Source organism: Protobothrops mucrosquamatus, unplaced genomic scaffold (genome assembly GCF_001527695.2).
Source record: "Protobothrops mucrosquamatus isolate PMUCROS unplaced genomic scaffold, P.Mucros_1.0 scaffold_198, whole genome shotgun sequence".
Lineage (NCBI taxonomy): Eukaryota > Metazoa > Chordata > Lepidosauria > Squamata > Viperidae > Protobothrops > Protobothrops mucrosquamatus.
In genome coordinates this window covers 1,112,049-1,129,360 of record NW_015386274.1, presented here as the reverse complement: position 1 = coordinate 1,129,360, position 17,312 = coordinate 1,112,049, and the positions used below count along the sequence as shown (strand labels likewise).

The 17,312-nt window shown below is 46.4% G+C and overlaps 1 protein-coding gene across 1 annotated transcript in view; it reads left to right on the top strand.

Moving 5' to 3' along the window:
- The first annotated feature begins 1,192 nt into the window (after positions 1 to 1,192).
- The window catches only part of PHKA2 (phosphorylase kinase regulatory subunit alpha 2), a 109,190-nt gene continuing 93,070 nt past the window's right edge, over positions 1,193 to 17,312 (top strand). Inside the window, exon 1 of the mRNA XM_015825295.1 lies at positions 1,193 to 1,507. The gene's annotated coding sequence lies outside the window, so the exon portion shown is untranslated. The remainder of the gene's footprint in view (positions 1,508 to 17,312) is intronic.

Sequence of the window (17,312 nt, the reverse complement as noted above, 5' to 3'; positions counted from 1 at the left end):
GGATAATTTTTAACGATTTTAAAGTTTCAGGGGATTTTTAAGGACAATTTTAATTGATCGGCCTGTTTAAATATTTCTTTTTAATTCGGCTTTTAATTATTGTATTTGTATTGTAGTTTTTATGAGGCTGTTAGCCGCCCTGAGTCCCATGAGGAGAAGGGCGGGGTATAAATTAAATTATAAATAAATTATAAATAAAATATCCATGCCTGATACTTTAATATAAGCAATTTACTTTTATATTCTTGCAATGATTTAATTTTGAGCTATTTCTTAATCCATACACACACACACACATGCACACACCTAATAGAGGATTATTAGTTTGTCATACTAAATATATTGCCCCATGTCAATTTCAGTTGTTTCTTATAAACAAAATAAACATGAATTATTTTCCTTTAAAATACTCTCAAGCATGCATGAAATGAAGGATATATCTAAGCATTATAAAATGTCTCCTAGCAGTAGCCAAGATACCATGTGTTTTGGTGAACATATCACAATGACATAGATGTTGCATCTCTACATTCAAAATATTTTCACCCATAAAAATTGATACTTATAAAAACATAATAAATATGATTTGGCCTTACAAGGACTTTAATCTCTAAAATCTCTGTAGATTCTAGTGTCTAAAATACCACACAGAATTGGTAAAAAGTTAAAATATGGCTGTCAAATTTTAAAATAAATATGCATTCAAAGGAGTTACCTAAGGACATTCAGTCTGAAGTCTAAAGTTATTCGCCCAAATGCTTTAAAATTATTCGCGGTTATGTTTTACAAGTATTAACATAGCTATTCTTTTAGCAGTACAGTAATTTTAAATCCCTTTAAAGCTTGTAACTCTATGTGAGCCAATCACGACCTGCATAACACACAACTTTGACCTTCAGAACCGCCAACTCGCTCCCGGGGATCCTGCTGACGCAAAAGTAAAGGCGGTCTGCAGCAGCTCGCTTCCTGATAGCCTCATAAAGAAACCTTAACATAACGCTGAAAATAAAACGAAGGGCGCTCTTCCCCTACCCTGAGCCTATTACGTTATCGAATAAAATCTCTTCCCGTCGCTTGCCTGCATCTGGACAACGATATCAATATCTTAAGCTTTAAGGCTCTCTACTGAGCTTTCAGGACGCGGCTAAAGCGCGAGCCTCTTAAGAAAGAGGTGGCGTTTGGTTCCGGCTTTTGCGGATCCTGTGAAGAGGAAGGAACACAGATCAGGCCTTGGTGGCGTGTGGACGTAATTAGCCTCCCGCAGGAACAATTTTCTTCCCCCCACGAAACTCTGTGACCGGCTACAAAGACTCCCTTGCTGCAACCTTGCAAACTAGCCATTGAATTCTTAGAGGGCAACATCGATTGTAGCATTGGGCAAGAATTTGGTGGATTGGTTTTAGTTTTTTTGGGGGGGGGGGCGAAGAATATTCCCTTCCGACAGAATAGCTTCGAGAAGCAGATTGCTGCTAGCTGGAAAATGAGAGCCCGTGTCAGTCTTTGGCAGGTAAGATCGGCATCTCTGCCTATGGCGCATTGGAGTTATGAGGAAGAGGGATTAGTTTGTTTGCGATGAAGTATCTAATAAATAAGTATCTACTGAGAGCCAGACTCGATGACCTTGGGACCTCTTCCTAGTCCTTCTGCGTATATTTGTATTTCTATCTAACTATTCATCTATGTGTCATAATGTTTTGGAATCACTTTTACTTCGGTATTGGAGGACATCGTAGTGCCCTGGACATACGTCTATAATGTGTAATGAAGTAATATGATTTAATATGAAGTCACAAAGGCTTTAGTCTTTTTGCTCTCCTAATCACATTCTACACAAATTGTAATGTTCACCATTTTATGATGATCTGGTCCCTTTTTGACATGCTAGGTCAGTGGTGGCACTCAGAGCCTTCTCTGTGGGCACGCGTGCCATCGCCCCAGTCCCAGGCCTTCAGCTGGGTTTTATAAAAACCTTTTCGTTTTAGGCCTCCGCTGCCATGTGCAAAAAAAAAAAAAAAAGGTTCAATCAGTCAATTTCAACTTCTTGTGGGAAAAAAAAAGATCTTGCAGTCAACCTTAACTAACTAACTTGAAAAATCAGGGTGGGTCAGACGGCAATGGTGACGTCGGTCCGGGTGGGTTGACCGGTGCGGGTGGGTTACCCGGTGTGGGTCGGTTACCCGGTGTGGGTGGGCCGTGAGCTCGATGCATAAGTGGGTTTTGGGTTGCAGTTTGGGCACTCAGTCTCTAAAAGGTTCGCCATCACTGTGCTAGGTTATGTTTCCCATAAATTCTCAGTCAAGAGAGACCAATGCATCAAGAGAACTGTGCAAGATAGAAAAGACTACATTAAGTCTTCAAATCTGGATCCTGTAGTTTTCATTTTATTATATAACTATCATGCTATTCCTTGCAAGATCTACATATCACATTGTAAATTGCTCATGTTAAAGTTAAAAAAAGTGAAAAGGTACAGAAAGTAATATGGCTTTTTATCTAAAATGTTTCCAAATAGAAATCTAGTGGTTTTTTTCTTCAGTTAACAAACACTATTGTGCTTGATGTGGTAAACATAAAGTTCACATTCTTACTTATAAGGCATGCTCCAGAAAACAGGAAATGGCTGTCTAGATTCACACATAGGGAAAAAGATAATCTTGAATGTAAGCAACCTAGGCAGTTGACTAGTTTACATTTTGATTAATTTTGGAGCTGCATTTTGCAGAAATAAGTTTCAGATCTGTCTGGACTAATAGAAGCAAAAAATAGAAGATAGATAGAAAATAGAAGAACTGCCATAGATTTAATATTGTTGGGATATTTCGCATGAAACCTTTTGATGAGCCTGTCAGCTTTCACCTCACTAGATTTCACCCAGGTGGCTTCAGACAACGGGTATCCCTTCCATTGTACTAGGTACTGCAATTTCCCTTTAAAGATTCTACAGTCAAGAATACATTTCACTTCATAGTGGGTCTGTCCCGCAACTACGAGGGGCCCAGGTGCCTTCTTCCGGGGGGGAGATCTTAAAGTGGAGCCCCAATAAGGTTTCAACAAGCTGCAATGGAAGACTGGGTGAATTCTCCCTAAAAGTCTAGGGAGTTTTAGTTCTACGGTGACCGGATTGATGATCCTTACTATGGGGAAAGGCCCCAAGAATTTTAGTCCCAATTTCTTGCTGGGCAATTTGAGGCGTATATATTTAGTTGACAAATAAACCTTTTCCCCAACTTGGAATGTTCTTTGGGGAGCCCTCCTTTTATCAGCCTGCTTTTTATAGGTTTCAAAAGTCTTTTTAAAAGCAGTTTTTGTGTTTCTCCAAACTTCTTCCCACCCCCTCACCCACTGGTCAAGTGTCTGGGAAGCGGAGGGCACCTGAGGATACTCAGGTATTGGGCTGAACTCTTTTCCTGTGGCCACTCTGAAAGGCGTGTAGCCGGTGCTGCTGTGCACAGAATTATTGTACGCCACCTCCGCAAAAGGGAGGAGATCAGTCCAGTTCGTCTGTTGGTAAGAAACGTAGCATCTAAGACAGTGGTTCTCAACCTTCCTAATGCCGCGACCCTTTAATACAGTTCCTCATGTTCTGGTGACCCCCAACCCGTAAAATTAGTCCTTGACTTACAACAGTTTGCTTAGTGACTGTTCAAAGTTACAACGGCACTGAAAAAAGTGACATGACCATTTTTCACACTTATGACCATTGCAGCATCCCCAGGGTCATGTGATTTACATTCAAATGCTTGGCAACCGATTCATATTTATGATGGTCACATTGTTCCAGGGTCATGTGATCACCTTTTGCAACCTTCTGACTAGCAAAGTTAGTGGGGAAACCAGATTCACTTAAGAACCATGTTACTAATTTAATCTCTCTCTCCCTCTTTCTTTCTCTCTCCTCCTCTCTCCCTTTCTTCCTCTTTCTTTCTCCCTCTCTTTCTCTCCCTTCCTCTTTCTCTCCCTTCCTCTCTCTGTCTCTCTCCCTCTTTCTTTCTCTCTCCCCCTCTCTCTCCCTTTCTCTCTCTTCCTCTTTATTTCTTTCTCCCTATCTTTCTCCATCTCTTTCTCCCTCTTTCTTTCTCTCTCCTCCTCTCTCCCTTTCTTCCTCTTTCTTTCTCCCTCTCTTTCTCTCTCCCTTTCTCTCTCTCTTTCTCTCTCCCTCTTTCTCTCTCTCCCTCCCTTTCTCTCCCTTCCTCTTTCTCTCCCTTCCTCTCTCTGTCTCTCTCCCTCTTTCTTTCTCTCTCCCCCTCTCTCTCCCTTTCTCTCTCTTCCTCTTTATTTCTTTCTCCCTATCTTTCTCCATCTCTTTCTCCCTCTCTCTTTCTCTCCCTCTCTTCCTCCCTCCCTCTCTCTGTCTCCGACCGGGAATCGATTTGGAGGTGGGGAGGGGAGTGGCCGAGGGCTACCTGTGCGACCTTGAAGTGGCCACCTTTGGAAGTACCAACGCTGCTCCAGCCAGGCTCGAGCCGGGCAGAGCAGGCGATGGGAGAAGAGTGAGGCGATCGCCTTCCCGGCAGCCGGGACTCTGGCGCGCCTTCCCAGCCAGCGGGGCCTATGGTAGCGCCAGGATCGCGCGGCTCCCTGGGAAAGGAACTTCCTGCCACACTTCTCAGGGGGTGGGGTACCCGAGCACAGGGTTAATCAGGAGCCCCGCAAGGGGGCAAGCCTGCATGAAGAGCCATGCCCTTTCTGTCGGGGAGGGACACGATGAGGGAGCCAAACAATCACGGGATGAAGATGCAGCCAGCCGCCGGAAATGCCATGCAGGAAAAACAGCTGACAGCAGCCTACCGGGCGGCGTGCATGACTTCGGCGCACCCTAGGACTGCTCTCCGGCGCCTGGTTAGAGCAGGTGGCCAGCACTCCATTGTGGCCGGCTCTGGCGGGGCGGGATTCCCTGGCATCATGGGACATGGCACGGCAACGTCACCAATGGGCGGGACATCCCGAGGCCGCCAGCGCCTGGTTGAAGCAACTGGCTGGCGCTCTGTTGTAGCCGGCTCTGGCGGAGGCGGCAGGGATCCCCCACAGCTTGTGGCTTCTGCTGCGGTGCCCGGATCGGTTTCCCACTGTGCGGGCATTGGAATGTTTGATTCGTATCGGAGCTCAGTGAGCTCGGAGCAAGGGAGCAGACACCCCCGCCCACGGCTGTACCCCGAGTCACCATCAGATGCCTACCACAGGCAGCCGGCCTGAGCCAACGAGGCGCTGGCGATAGCCTCAAGCCGCCGCTGCAGCCCGATGAGACCGCGCTGCGCCCGACAGGCAGCGCGTAGTGGCCAATGAGTGCTGGGCGGAGGGTGGTTACTGAGTGTGCGGCACCATTGTGGCCACTTTGATCGGTATCGGGAGTGGGGAGCGGAGAGCTTAGCTCAGCGAGCCTGGAGCAAGGGAGCAGCCGTTCAGTGCGGTGGCAGGCAAGCCCAGGCGCTCCTGGGCGGCCATGGCAAGCGGCAGCAACGGCACAGGCCGACCACCGGCTGGGCCACCAGCTGGCCCAGCCCAAGGGAGGTAACCCACCCGCGGGGCCCCACACGCGCCAGCTACCCTCCCACCGCCCGCTGCTGCCCCGCTAGCCTCACCTTGGGCAACGCCCGTTCGGTGCGGCGGCAGGCAGGCCCAGGTGCTCCTGGGCGGCCCTCCCACCCCTGGCCCTCTTTTACTTACATTTAGTAGTTGCTCAGCAGGGAGGGGTGGAAACTTCCAGAAAGCTCGCCTTTGCTGCAAACAACTTGCAGCAACGTTTGCCGATGGGGACTTTTGGCGGGCTCAGCAGGGCAGAGACAGCCTGGACAATTCCTATTGGCTTTTGAAAGCCAATATAATTAGACTCTATTCAAGAGAGTCTATTCTATTGGCTTTCGAACGCCAATAGAATAGACTCTCTTGAATAGAGTCTATTCTATTGGCTTTCAAAAGCCAATAGAATAAGAGGGAGTAGCACAGCTCATGAAAAAGGGGAAAAAAACAAAAAAATATATGCCGGATTGCATTTCATAAGGATTCTATGAGGAAAAGCTCCAGGACTTTGGCCCCCTGTGAAATGGTCGTTCGACCCCAAAAGGGGTCACGACCCACAGGTTGAGAACTGCTGATCTAAGATATTGCTCCACCATTTTGTTAGCAGCTTTTGCGGCCCCATTGGTGGCCGGATGAAAAGCAGATGAGAAATCTTGAGATGATCCAATTAATGTAAGGAAACTTCTCCAAAACTTCGCTGTGAACTGCACCCCCCTGTCCGAAATTATCCTCTTAGGGGCGCCATGCAGCCGGTAGATATGTTTCAGGAACAATTTGGTCAGTCATTGGGCAGATGGGAGTCCTTTGCAGGCGATGAAATGAGCCTGCTTCAAGAACAGGTCTATTACAGTCCACTACTTTCAGGTAGGTCTACTATAAAGTCCATAGCTATTTCTTCCCATGGTTGAGAAGGGTCTGCCACGGGTTGCAGTAACCCAGGGGTTTTCCCTGGGATTCTTTTCATTGTGGCACATACAGTACAACTTTTTACATAGTTTTCCACATCCCTTTTCAGCCACGGCCACCAAAATTGCCGGCGGGTCAGGTGTAGGGTTTTCAAATATCCAAAGTGTCCAGCCTGTTTTACATCATGGCTGTGTTTGAGAGCATTAAGACCGGAGGGCTTCTGGCAAATATAGTTTCCCCCCTTTATAAGCCAAGCCATCCCTGCACGTTAGGGAGGTTTCATTATCTTTGAACCATTGGTCGGTGAGGAGCTCTCGTTTTATTTTGTGGATCTGTTCTCTTGCTTTAAGACCAATAGATGGGTCCTCAAATCTTTCCCTCAGTCCTAGGAGTTGGGGTCTTTCAATTCGGGGGCTTGCTCATTACATAAACAATTCAGCCATTCGGATGCTTCTCCCTCTAGGTTGGACGCAATGACATCGACCATGGCCCCCGTGTCCGGGTAGAGATAGGCCCAGCAATTCAAATGAGAGCGCACTTGGTTGAGGAAAAAACCCAGCTTCTCTGGGTCCCCATCGAAGGTTGCTCTGAAAAGTGGTGCAATCATAGGTTGTTGCGGCCCCCACTGGGGCTGTTGCTGCTGGCCCCACCCTGGCTGCTGGTGCAACGGCTGCTCGGCTCCCCTCTACACCTGTGGCCCTCCCAGTTGCTGTTGGACTGCAGGGGCTGGTTGTATCCTCTGCTGCTGCAGGCCTCTCAATGGTTGCTGGATGATTGGGGGTTGTTGCTGAACCTCCCTCATCTGTGGGCCCATCTGCTGTTGCTCTCTTGGCTTCTGCACCACCCCAAGCTGTTGCAAAGCCTCTATTAGCTGTGGTATGCTCAGCTGCTGCTGATCATCTACCTGTGGGGGGTGCCAATCTGCCCATTGCTGCAGAGGCCTCAGTCTGGGATTCCCTCTGTCTTCAGGACTGCAGTCCCTGGTTGGGGAACCCAGGGTCTGATCTACGAGGGAGGGGCTATAGGCTTCTCTCTGCAGGAATCAATTTCTGCTTTTCACATGAAATCTTTCCAGTGACTCACTCAAAGCTTGAGTAGCAGGCCATTCATTAGCCCCGTACCATTCTGCTTTTGAAGTCTTTGCTCCCAGCTGGGAGGTCTGCCAGAATTCATCTTCCCATAGCATGCTGTCTGTTGTTTCCTCCTCTGGGTTATCAGCCACTGCTAGGTCTTGAAGCAAGCTCACTTGTTTCATTATAGATTTTTCTTCCCTGAATTTTTACCATCTTCTCTCAGGCCTAGAGACAGCGGATGGAGTTCAGAACCCCAGGTCGATTGAAAAGAATTTCAGATCCTAGCACAGTGATGGCGAACCTTTTAGAGACCGAGTGCCCAAACTGCAACCCAAAACCCACTTATGCATCATCGAGTGCCGGGTGGGTGTGGCCCATTGGCTGGGTGTGGCCCATTGGGTGGGCGTGGCTGCAGTGGTAACGGCAGACTAGATGGAACTAAAAAGTTTAATCAATTCCAACTTTGCAAAATCTTTTTTTTTCCTGCGAGAAGTTGAAATTGACTGATTGAACCTCTTTTTTTTTTTGCACATGGCGGCGGAGGCCTAAACCCAGCTGAAGGCCTAGGACTGGGGCGACGGCGCATGTGCCCACAGAGAGGGCTCCGAGTGCCGCCTCTGGCACCCGTGCCATAGGTTCGCCACCACTGTCCTAGCATGTTGTCATGGTTCCGACTAATGAAACACTTTAAAGAACTTCCAGGCATTTTATCCTAAAAAAGTCTATTTATGTGACAAAATGTCGGCACAGGCATGATGAAAGGCAATGCTAGGATCTGAAATCCCCACCCACCGAGCAGTTATTTTTGCTAGCATTTCCACTCCCTATTTTGCTGTCATGATTTACGTTCTCCAATTAGTGTGAAGGGCAAATGTTCTCTTCCTTTCCCTTTCGCGGGCTTTTCCCTCCTCCCTCCTCTGCATTAATTCTAAAAATACCAGACAGTTCTGCATATTTTGTCAAAGCAAGAATATACAATATTAGCAGCATTGACAGCCGGCCAGCGTTGCTCAGTGGAGCATCAGAGCTGTCTCTGTCCCAGTAAGTCCTTATCCCCGAGCACCCCCATGGTCCGTGAAGCATTGGTGCTGCCTCCTTGCCACTTGTAGCTAGCCGCAGGCTCCCCAGCTGTCCGGTGGCGCTGCGGGCTGCTATGGATGGTCGCCTGCTCTGCGGAAACCACCCTGGGCTGCCAGCTGATTGGAGTCTTGTAGGTCTCCTGGCTGTTTGGCGGTACTGCGGCTGCACGGAGGCCATCCCGGATGGCCAGCTGATCGGCAGCAGCGAGAACGGGCTGACAGACCTCCCAGCTGGTTGTCTCTGCTGGGTTCGCCAGCGGAGCTGCTCTCAGCGTCTTGCTGTTTCCCCCCCTCCCTTGAATGTCGAGCCTACGGGGCTTGACACTGAGACTGTTTGCACTGTAAAACTTTGCTATGCGTGTGGTTCTACAGAACATGTCTAAAGACCCTGTCCAGAGAGGAAAAACAGGTACAGCAAGACAAGGATATAGAACTACACAACCAACCAAAGATGGGACATTATTCACCCTGGCAGCAATGAAGAAAAACATGCACAAGTGGCTACCAGACAGTGGGGCAAGCAAGCATGTTGCAGCAAACCCACGTGCATTTATTGGTTTAAGACCAACTAACCAGGATTTTGTCAGCCTGGCTAATAGACAACGATCAGCAGTTGAAGGGGAAGGAAATGTCTATGAACTAGGGGTAACATTGAAAAGGTGTTATATGTGCCAGACATAGACCATAATTTCTTAAGTGTTGCATGTCTAGATAGCGAGGGATATGAAGTAATGTTTGCTAGAGGGCAATATACTATCAAGAAAAGTGGGAGGATTTCTGCATGGGGCATTGGACAGAATGGTTTATACATATTAGAACAGAAGGATGTTTGTGCAAGTACTCTGACAAACACACACACACACACATAACTGTGCATCTAATGCATAGGAGATTGGGTCATGCCAACTTTAGAGTGCTACAGAAAATGCCAGAAATAGCACAAGGACTGAAAGTGAAGAACTGTGATGTGTACCTAGATTGTGCCATGTGTAAGGATTCAAAATCTAGGGTTTATCCTGTTAGCGAGAAAAGCTTAAGAAAGACAGACAAAGTTTTACAGTTAGTACACGCTAACTAAATAGGTCCTATGGTACCATCTATTGGAGGAGCAAGGTATGCTCTGGTAATTGTAGATGATTATACCAGAAATGGATTTTGTTATTTACTCAAACACAAAACAGAGATATTGCAACAATTTAAACAATGGGTGACATTTGTGGAATGCAGATATGGTGGTAAAGTATGCCAGCTGCACACAGATGGGAGTAGAACTTATGTCTGACAATTTTCAGTGTTGGCTTAGGAGTCTAGGTATTAGACACAGACAATCCATATATACCACTCTTATATGGTAAGAAACCCTCATTGGCTCAACTAAGAACTTTTGGTAGTGCTCCTAAGAGCACTAGAAAGAAAGAACAGAAAAAGACCAGAAAACTGAGGTTTATAGGATATGAGCCAGGATCAAAGGGATATAGGTTTACTGATGGAACTCAGAAAGTTCACCTTCTGCCCGCTTTGCAGAACATAGTAATTGGGATAGGATACATGCCAACATAGAGGTGTTTATTCCATCACATAGTAATAGATCTCAGGGAGAAGAAACTACAGAAGACCCATCATCAGAGAAAATGGGTAGCAAGTGACAAACTGTAAAAATAAAGGAGGAGAGACCTGATGTGAAAAGTGAAGACACAGAAGCACAGGAACAGGTGTTACCAAGGTCAGAACGAATTAATAAAGGAGTACCTCCTGATAGATACAAGACAAGTGAGGTTAGAGTATGTAGTGTGCATTACGAACCTCATAATTACCAAGAAATGATGTCCTTACTGAAAACAGAACGAGAAAAATGGAAAGAAGCCATGGATAGGGAAATGGAATCTATGGATGTGTATCAAGTGTTCTCGCCCATGAGATTACCAGAAGGAAAAACGGCCATGGGATGTAAGTGGGTATATAAAAAGATGTTACAAAATAATGAACTGCAATACAAGGCAAGACTGGTAGCACAGGGATTCACGCAAAGAAAAATGTTCATTATGATGAGGTGTTTGCACCAACAGTTAAGAGTGAAACAATAAGGCTAGCATTAGCTTTAGCAGCTGCACGTGATTATATCATATACCATTATGATATCTCCACTACATATTTAAACTCTGAATTGGAAGAGGAGATATATATGACACAAGCTCCAGGCTATGAAACAAAGCAACTTGAATACATATACAAATTGAAGAAAGCCATCTATGAGGTAAAACAGTCAGCTAGGAACTGGAATTACTGCCTAATTGTTCTAAAGAAATTAGGATTTAAAAGCAGTAAAGCAGATCCCTGTTTATACACTGGGCTATATGAGGGTGCAGAATGCTTGCTGTTGACCTATGTAGATGATATATGTATAGTTACAATACATCATTCACAGGCCCACTCTTTTGCCAGACAACTGGAAAAGATATTTAAATTAAAAAGCCTAGGAGAGATAAAGTACTACCTGGGTGTAGATATACAAAAACTAAAAAATGGAGGATTTATAATAAGCAAAAAAAAAGATAGAACAGCTATTGGAGAAGCATGACATGCTTGAATGTAACAAAGTAATTACTCCCATGGTTCTAGGATTCCAGAATTATATGGAGATGAAAAATGACACAGAATATGCTAAAGAGAAATATCAATCAGTGATCAGTAGTTTATTATATTTATCCCAGTGGACATGGACTGATATAACAAATGCAGTTAGCATTTTGAGTAGACACATATCAGCATCAAAAGAACAACACTGGATAGGGATAAAAAGGGTAGAAGGAACTGTCAGAACCCATTTTTCCCCTGGGGGGGATCTATCTCATTTCTTTCCTAATTCATTTCTTTCTGAGGGTTCTGCCATTCTCCCAAGGGGGAGGGAGGAAGGCTCTGTGTTATGTTATTCTGCTTTGCTGCAATGTATCCTTTCCGCTGTTCCTATATACTCTTTGAACTGTCTCTCCCTTGATATTACCTTGGGATGAGAAAGGAATGTGCCTCCGGCCATTTGGCTTATCTTGCTAGGAAAGGTGCAAAGACCCAACAACATCTTCACAAGCATGGGAAAGGATCCCGTTATCAGCTCCTTTCCCGTAGCGGACTTAACACCTGGGGATTGGCCCATTCAAACTGACCAGATGATCTATTGGGGTGGAGTTATGCTTGGGACTCTTAATCTATTGATCTGAGCAGGAAACTCTCAAGTCCTGCCAATCATGGCCGCTATCAGCTTCTCCTAATAAAAGTTCCTTTTGGAAAGAAACTGTTCCAAGTGTCCTGCTTTCTTGGGATAAGGTTTTGGAGTGGGCCCTGACATTAAGCAGGATCAGCAGTAATAGTCAACCTGGAAGGAAGACTCTTGCCGGTGGGCTAAGCAAACAATGTCCGATATCAGAACGGAAAGGGAAGAACCTGCCATGGGAGGAGAGCTCTCCCACCAAGCAGACCCCAGCCTATACAGTTCTCAATCCTCGAGCTCGTCGGACGAGATAGTGGCCGTGGAACATCGCCACAAGCCCAGGTGGCCAATGGATGTCGGGAAGAAGGAGGACTGGGAGAAGACATCCAGGAAAGTGATGCTCAGACACAGCAGTCACCAACCAGGCTGGAAAGTCAAGATGGAGAGGTCGCTTCGCCTTAGCGAAGACGAGGATGACCAACTGCCCCGTTCCAGTTGGTTCCTGGAGCAAGCCATCAACATGTTGATAGTCACCTTTTATTCCATGAAGGAGGAGAAAGCCAACCCATGCCGGGGAACTGCCAACCCAGGTTCAGCCGAAGGAACAGATGACCAGCAGTCCCAGGCCCTTCCACCAGCGCCGTTGCTACAGCCACTGCCACCCCCTGAGGAGCTGCTCCGGCCGACAGAAATGGCCATCAACACAGGTGGAAGAAGAGGCATCGATCCATCCGAACGTTCCCGCTGCTAGGAGTGAAGTATTGCAGGGAGCCGCACCACTGGGGTTTTTCGTGACCCAAGTGTTGAAGTATATGGAGGAATATGGCTGTGACATACCCAGTGATCGTGGCCAAATACGTATTGTGCAAGCAGCCCTGGATGGTACCACAGCAGACTGGATGGTGGATCTCCATGATGCCGATTCCCCAGAACCGCAGAATTTCAATTCATGGCAGCCCTCAAACACAGATTTGAAGACCCCTTGGCCGATTGAAAAACATGGGAGCGCATCAAAACTGTCAGGCAAGGGTGACGACCCATAGCGGAATATACCCAAGAATTCCGAGCCCTAGCCAGCAAGCTGAATTGGCTGGAAGATATCTTGATCGGGCATTTCAAAGATGGCCCGAACTATGACCTGTATGATGTCTGCATCCCTCGAGGAGACCCAGACCGGCCCCAAGACTGGTACATCCTAGCCGAAGAAGCAGAGATCGATCGAGCCGGAAGACAATGACGCAGAGGGAGATCTTGGGGGAAATCACCAGCGGAGCCACCTTGAGAACCAACGAAGCAATCACCAACCACCCCAAGGGCAACAGGATGTTTCAAATGCAGAAAGAAAGGGCACCGTGCCGCCAAGTGCTGCTCGCAGACCCCCGGCTGGAAGCCTGACCAAGTCCTGGCCGGGAAGCCTGGGAAGACCCCGATGAAACCAAAGGAGACAGCCATCAAAAGCCTGGAGGTCATCGAGTTCCCAACCCCATCAAAACAGGGGAAGGGAACTCTGACACCACCGGGAGAGCCACCCAACTCGTCAGACGACAACTCGGAAGACGAACCTCTGGTAAGTGGACTCATAGCGCCCCTCACCAGAACCCCAAGAGGGTTGCACTCAGAGCACTAATAGACTCCGGCTGCACCTGTTGCCTCATAAGCCCAACTTTAGTGGGGAATTTAGGAATTACGGTGAGGAGGCTGAAGAAACCGATCTCATTTGGTCAATTAGATGGGTCCATTGCAGGGGGGACACTGGCTACTCTCGCCACATTATCTGTCCAACTCACCATAGGGGATTGTGTAGAGACTATAATGTTTGTAGTGACCCCTGGCATGGAATGCCCCCTTATCCTGGGCATGGCATGGCTAACCAAGTGGAACCGCGGATGGACTGGATGATGGGAGAGCTCAGATTCCCAGACGGGGAGGCAGTAAGAACCCTGACTCACCCCCGAAATGGGGGAAGCCCCTCCGAGAGCGCAATGGCTGTGGGGGAAAGAGAGTTACAAGAGGAATACTGGGACCTAGCTGAAATATTCAGTGAGAAGAAATCTGACGAACTGCCCCCCCATCGACCCATGGACTGTTCCATTGAGATCCTCCCAGGGTGAAATTACCCAAGCTAAAACTGTATTCCATGAGCCCATGGGAGCTAGAGGAGATGCAAAAGTTCATAGACAAAAACCTGGAAAGGGGTTTCATCCAGCCGGCAAAGCCCAAAACCGCAGCCCTTGTGTTATTTTAAGAAAAGAAAGATGGGACTCTTCGCCTCTGCGTAGACTATAGCTTTTTGAACACAGTGAGCGAGAGTAACCTATACCCCCTCCCTCTAATGAAGGACATGCTAGCACACCTATCGAAAGGAAAAATCTTTTCAAAACTGGACTTGAGGGAGGCGTATTACTGGATTAGAATTAAAGAGGGAGATGAGTGGAAAACTGCTTTCAACTGCCCCTTAGGTTGTTACCAGTTCAGGGTTCTACACTTCGACCTTCAAGGGGCACCCACAGTGTTCATGCAATTAATAAATGACGTGCTCCGAGAGCACCTATATAAGGGGGTGCTTGTTTACCCGGATGATATCCTCATATTCACTAAAACAAAAAAGGAATATGTGAAATTAGTCAGAACCGGGCTGAAAAAACTCCAGGCAGCTCACCTGTATGTTAAACTGTCTAAATGTGAATTTCATAAGGAAAAAATTGACTACCTGGGGTATCGCATCTCGCCGAGTGACATAGATATGGACCCTGAGAAAGTTTGAGCTGTACTAGAATGGGCTCCGCCCCGCACCAGGAAGCAATTGCAAAGTTTCCTTGGATTTACTAACTTTTACTGGCAATTCACCCCCTCCTTTGCACAGATCGCATTAGCAATTACTAACTTGTTAAAGACAAAAGGTCTTTAACTGAGTAGCCGAGTCAGCCACTGAAATGGACAGTAGAATGTCAAACTGCATTTGAAAGGTTAAAAAGACTATTTTCCGCAGAACCAGTTCTAAGGCACCCTGACACCGAAAAATCTTTCATGATTCAGACTGATGCTAGTGACATGGCTGTGGGGGCAGTACTATTACAAGAGAACGATGAAGGGAAATTGCAGCCTTGCGCATACACATCGAGGAAATTCTCAGAGACAGAGCAAAGGTGGGCAGTTTGGGAGAAGGAGGCTTACATGGTCCAATGGGCCCTTCTAACTTGGCACTTCCTGGAGGGGAACAAAATTCATTTCCAAGTGTGGACCAACCACAAGAACCTGGAAGCACTAAAAACACCCAGGAAATTGACCCCTAAGCAAGCGAGATGGTCGCAGTATTTCCACCAGTTTAATTTCACTCTAAAGCACTTGCCGGGGAAAAATAATTTCTTAGCGGATGCATTGTCCAGACTGCCCCAGTACAATAGAAACCAAACAGAAGTAACAGACCCACTTATGCCATCAAAGCAATTAGCAGCACAAGTCACCGCCTGAGCACAAGCCAAATTTCAAATGTCCCTAGCAAGTCAAGCAGGGATTGAATTCAAAAAAGCGATAGAAACCAATGAATGGTTCCTAAGCCACAAGAACCTATGCACCATGACTGATGGTTTACCGTGGGTGGGAGGAAACTGTACATCCCAAAAAACCAGAGACTGACATTCATGCTGCTATGCCATGATTCAAAATCAGCTGGTCATTTTGTGTTCGTAAAAACTTTGCACCTGGTGAAACGGCAGTTTTGGTGGCCGTCAATTAAAAAGAACATTGAAAGTTACATAGCCAGTTGTCCAATTTGTGCTGCAGCAAAGAGAAAGCAAGGAAAGACCCCAGGCTTGTTGCAACCAGTAGCGACCCCATCAGCGCCTTGAAGAGAAATCTCTATGGACTTTATTGTAGAGTTACTGGAAAGTGGGGGGAACATAGTCGTTTGGGTCCTGACGGATTTCTTCTCTAAACAAGTACATTTTATCCCATGCCAAAAAATCCCCAATGCAAAAACACTTGCAAAGCTGTTCATCCAGCATATTTATCGACTTCATGGGGCCCCACAACGAATCATATCAGATAGAGGGGTACAGTTCACAACAGAATTTTGGAAAGCATTCCTGGGGCTGTTGGGGTTGTCATCTAGTCATCATCGACAGATGAATGGTGGGACTGAATGGTCGAACTCAGTACTGGAGCAGTACCTATGATGTTTCATTAATTACCAGCAGGACAATTGGACCGACCTGCTCCCATTCACAGAAGTCGCCTTCCCCTCCTCCAATCATGGTGGAAGGTGAACAACATTTTGAAATAAAAGAAATCCTAGATTCCAGGAAGCATCATGGTTCCACCCAAAATCTAGTAGCGTGGAAACACCTGCTGCCTTTCTAAAATTAATAAGTTCAGAAACATCATGTTAGGGCCCCCTGACTAGTTTCATGCTGCATACCCAGATAAACCAGACTAATCCTTGTCTCCCTTTTTTCTGTTTTATTTTCTACAGGTGGATCTTTCTTTTTTCTAAGGGGGGCAGGATGTCAGAACCCATTCTTTCCCTGGGGGGGATCTATCTCATTTCTTTCCTAATTCATTTCTTTCTGAGGGTTTTGCCATTCTCCTGAGGGGGAGGGGGAAGGCTCTGTGGTATGTTATTCTGCTTTGCTACAATGTATCCTGTCCACTGTTCCTACATACTTACTTTTTGAACTGTCTCTCCCTTGATGTTACCTTGGGGTGAGAAAGGAATGTGCCTCCGGCCATCTGGCTTATCTCTCACTGGAGAAGGGAAGGTGTGAAGACCCAACAACATTTTCACAAGCATGGGAAAGGACCCCCTTATCAGCTCCTTTCCCACAGCAGACTTAACACCTGGGGATTGGCCATTTCAAACTGACCGGATGATCTATTGGGATGGGGTTATGCTTGGGACTCTTTTAACCTATTGATCTGAGCAGGAAATCCTCAGTTCCTGCCTATCATGCCCGCTATCAGCTTCTCCTAATAAAAGTTCCTTTTGGAAAGAAATTGTTGCAAGAGTCTTGCTTTCTTGGGATGAGGTTTTGAAGTGGGCCCTGACAGAAACAATGGACCTAGGGTTATAGATACGATCATCTAGTAACCTATTGATAACAATGCTATGTAGACAATGACTGGGCAAATGATGTGAATGGTAGAAAATCAAACACAGGTTTTGTAATATTATTTGCTGGCAATGTAATTGGATAGAAATCTAGAAAACAATCCTCAGTAGCACTTTCAACTGCAGAGGCTGAATTTATAGCTTTTTCAGAGGCATGTTTGGAGTTAATTTAATATGTACAACTACTAAAAGATATAGATATTGACAAAAAAAAGTGGCTATACCAGTATTCTTGTGGAAAACGAAAGAACTCTTACGAATTCCGGAGGGGTTAGCAGAGAAGTTTAATTGCGCAAGGTCCAGAGCATATTAGAGATAGGCAATTCTGAACGAGGAGGGCGTGATTAGACTTCAGTTTTTATACTCCCCTCCTTAAAGAACAAAGGACTACACATTGAAATACACACTGTGATACATTAGGAACA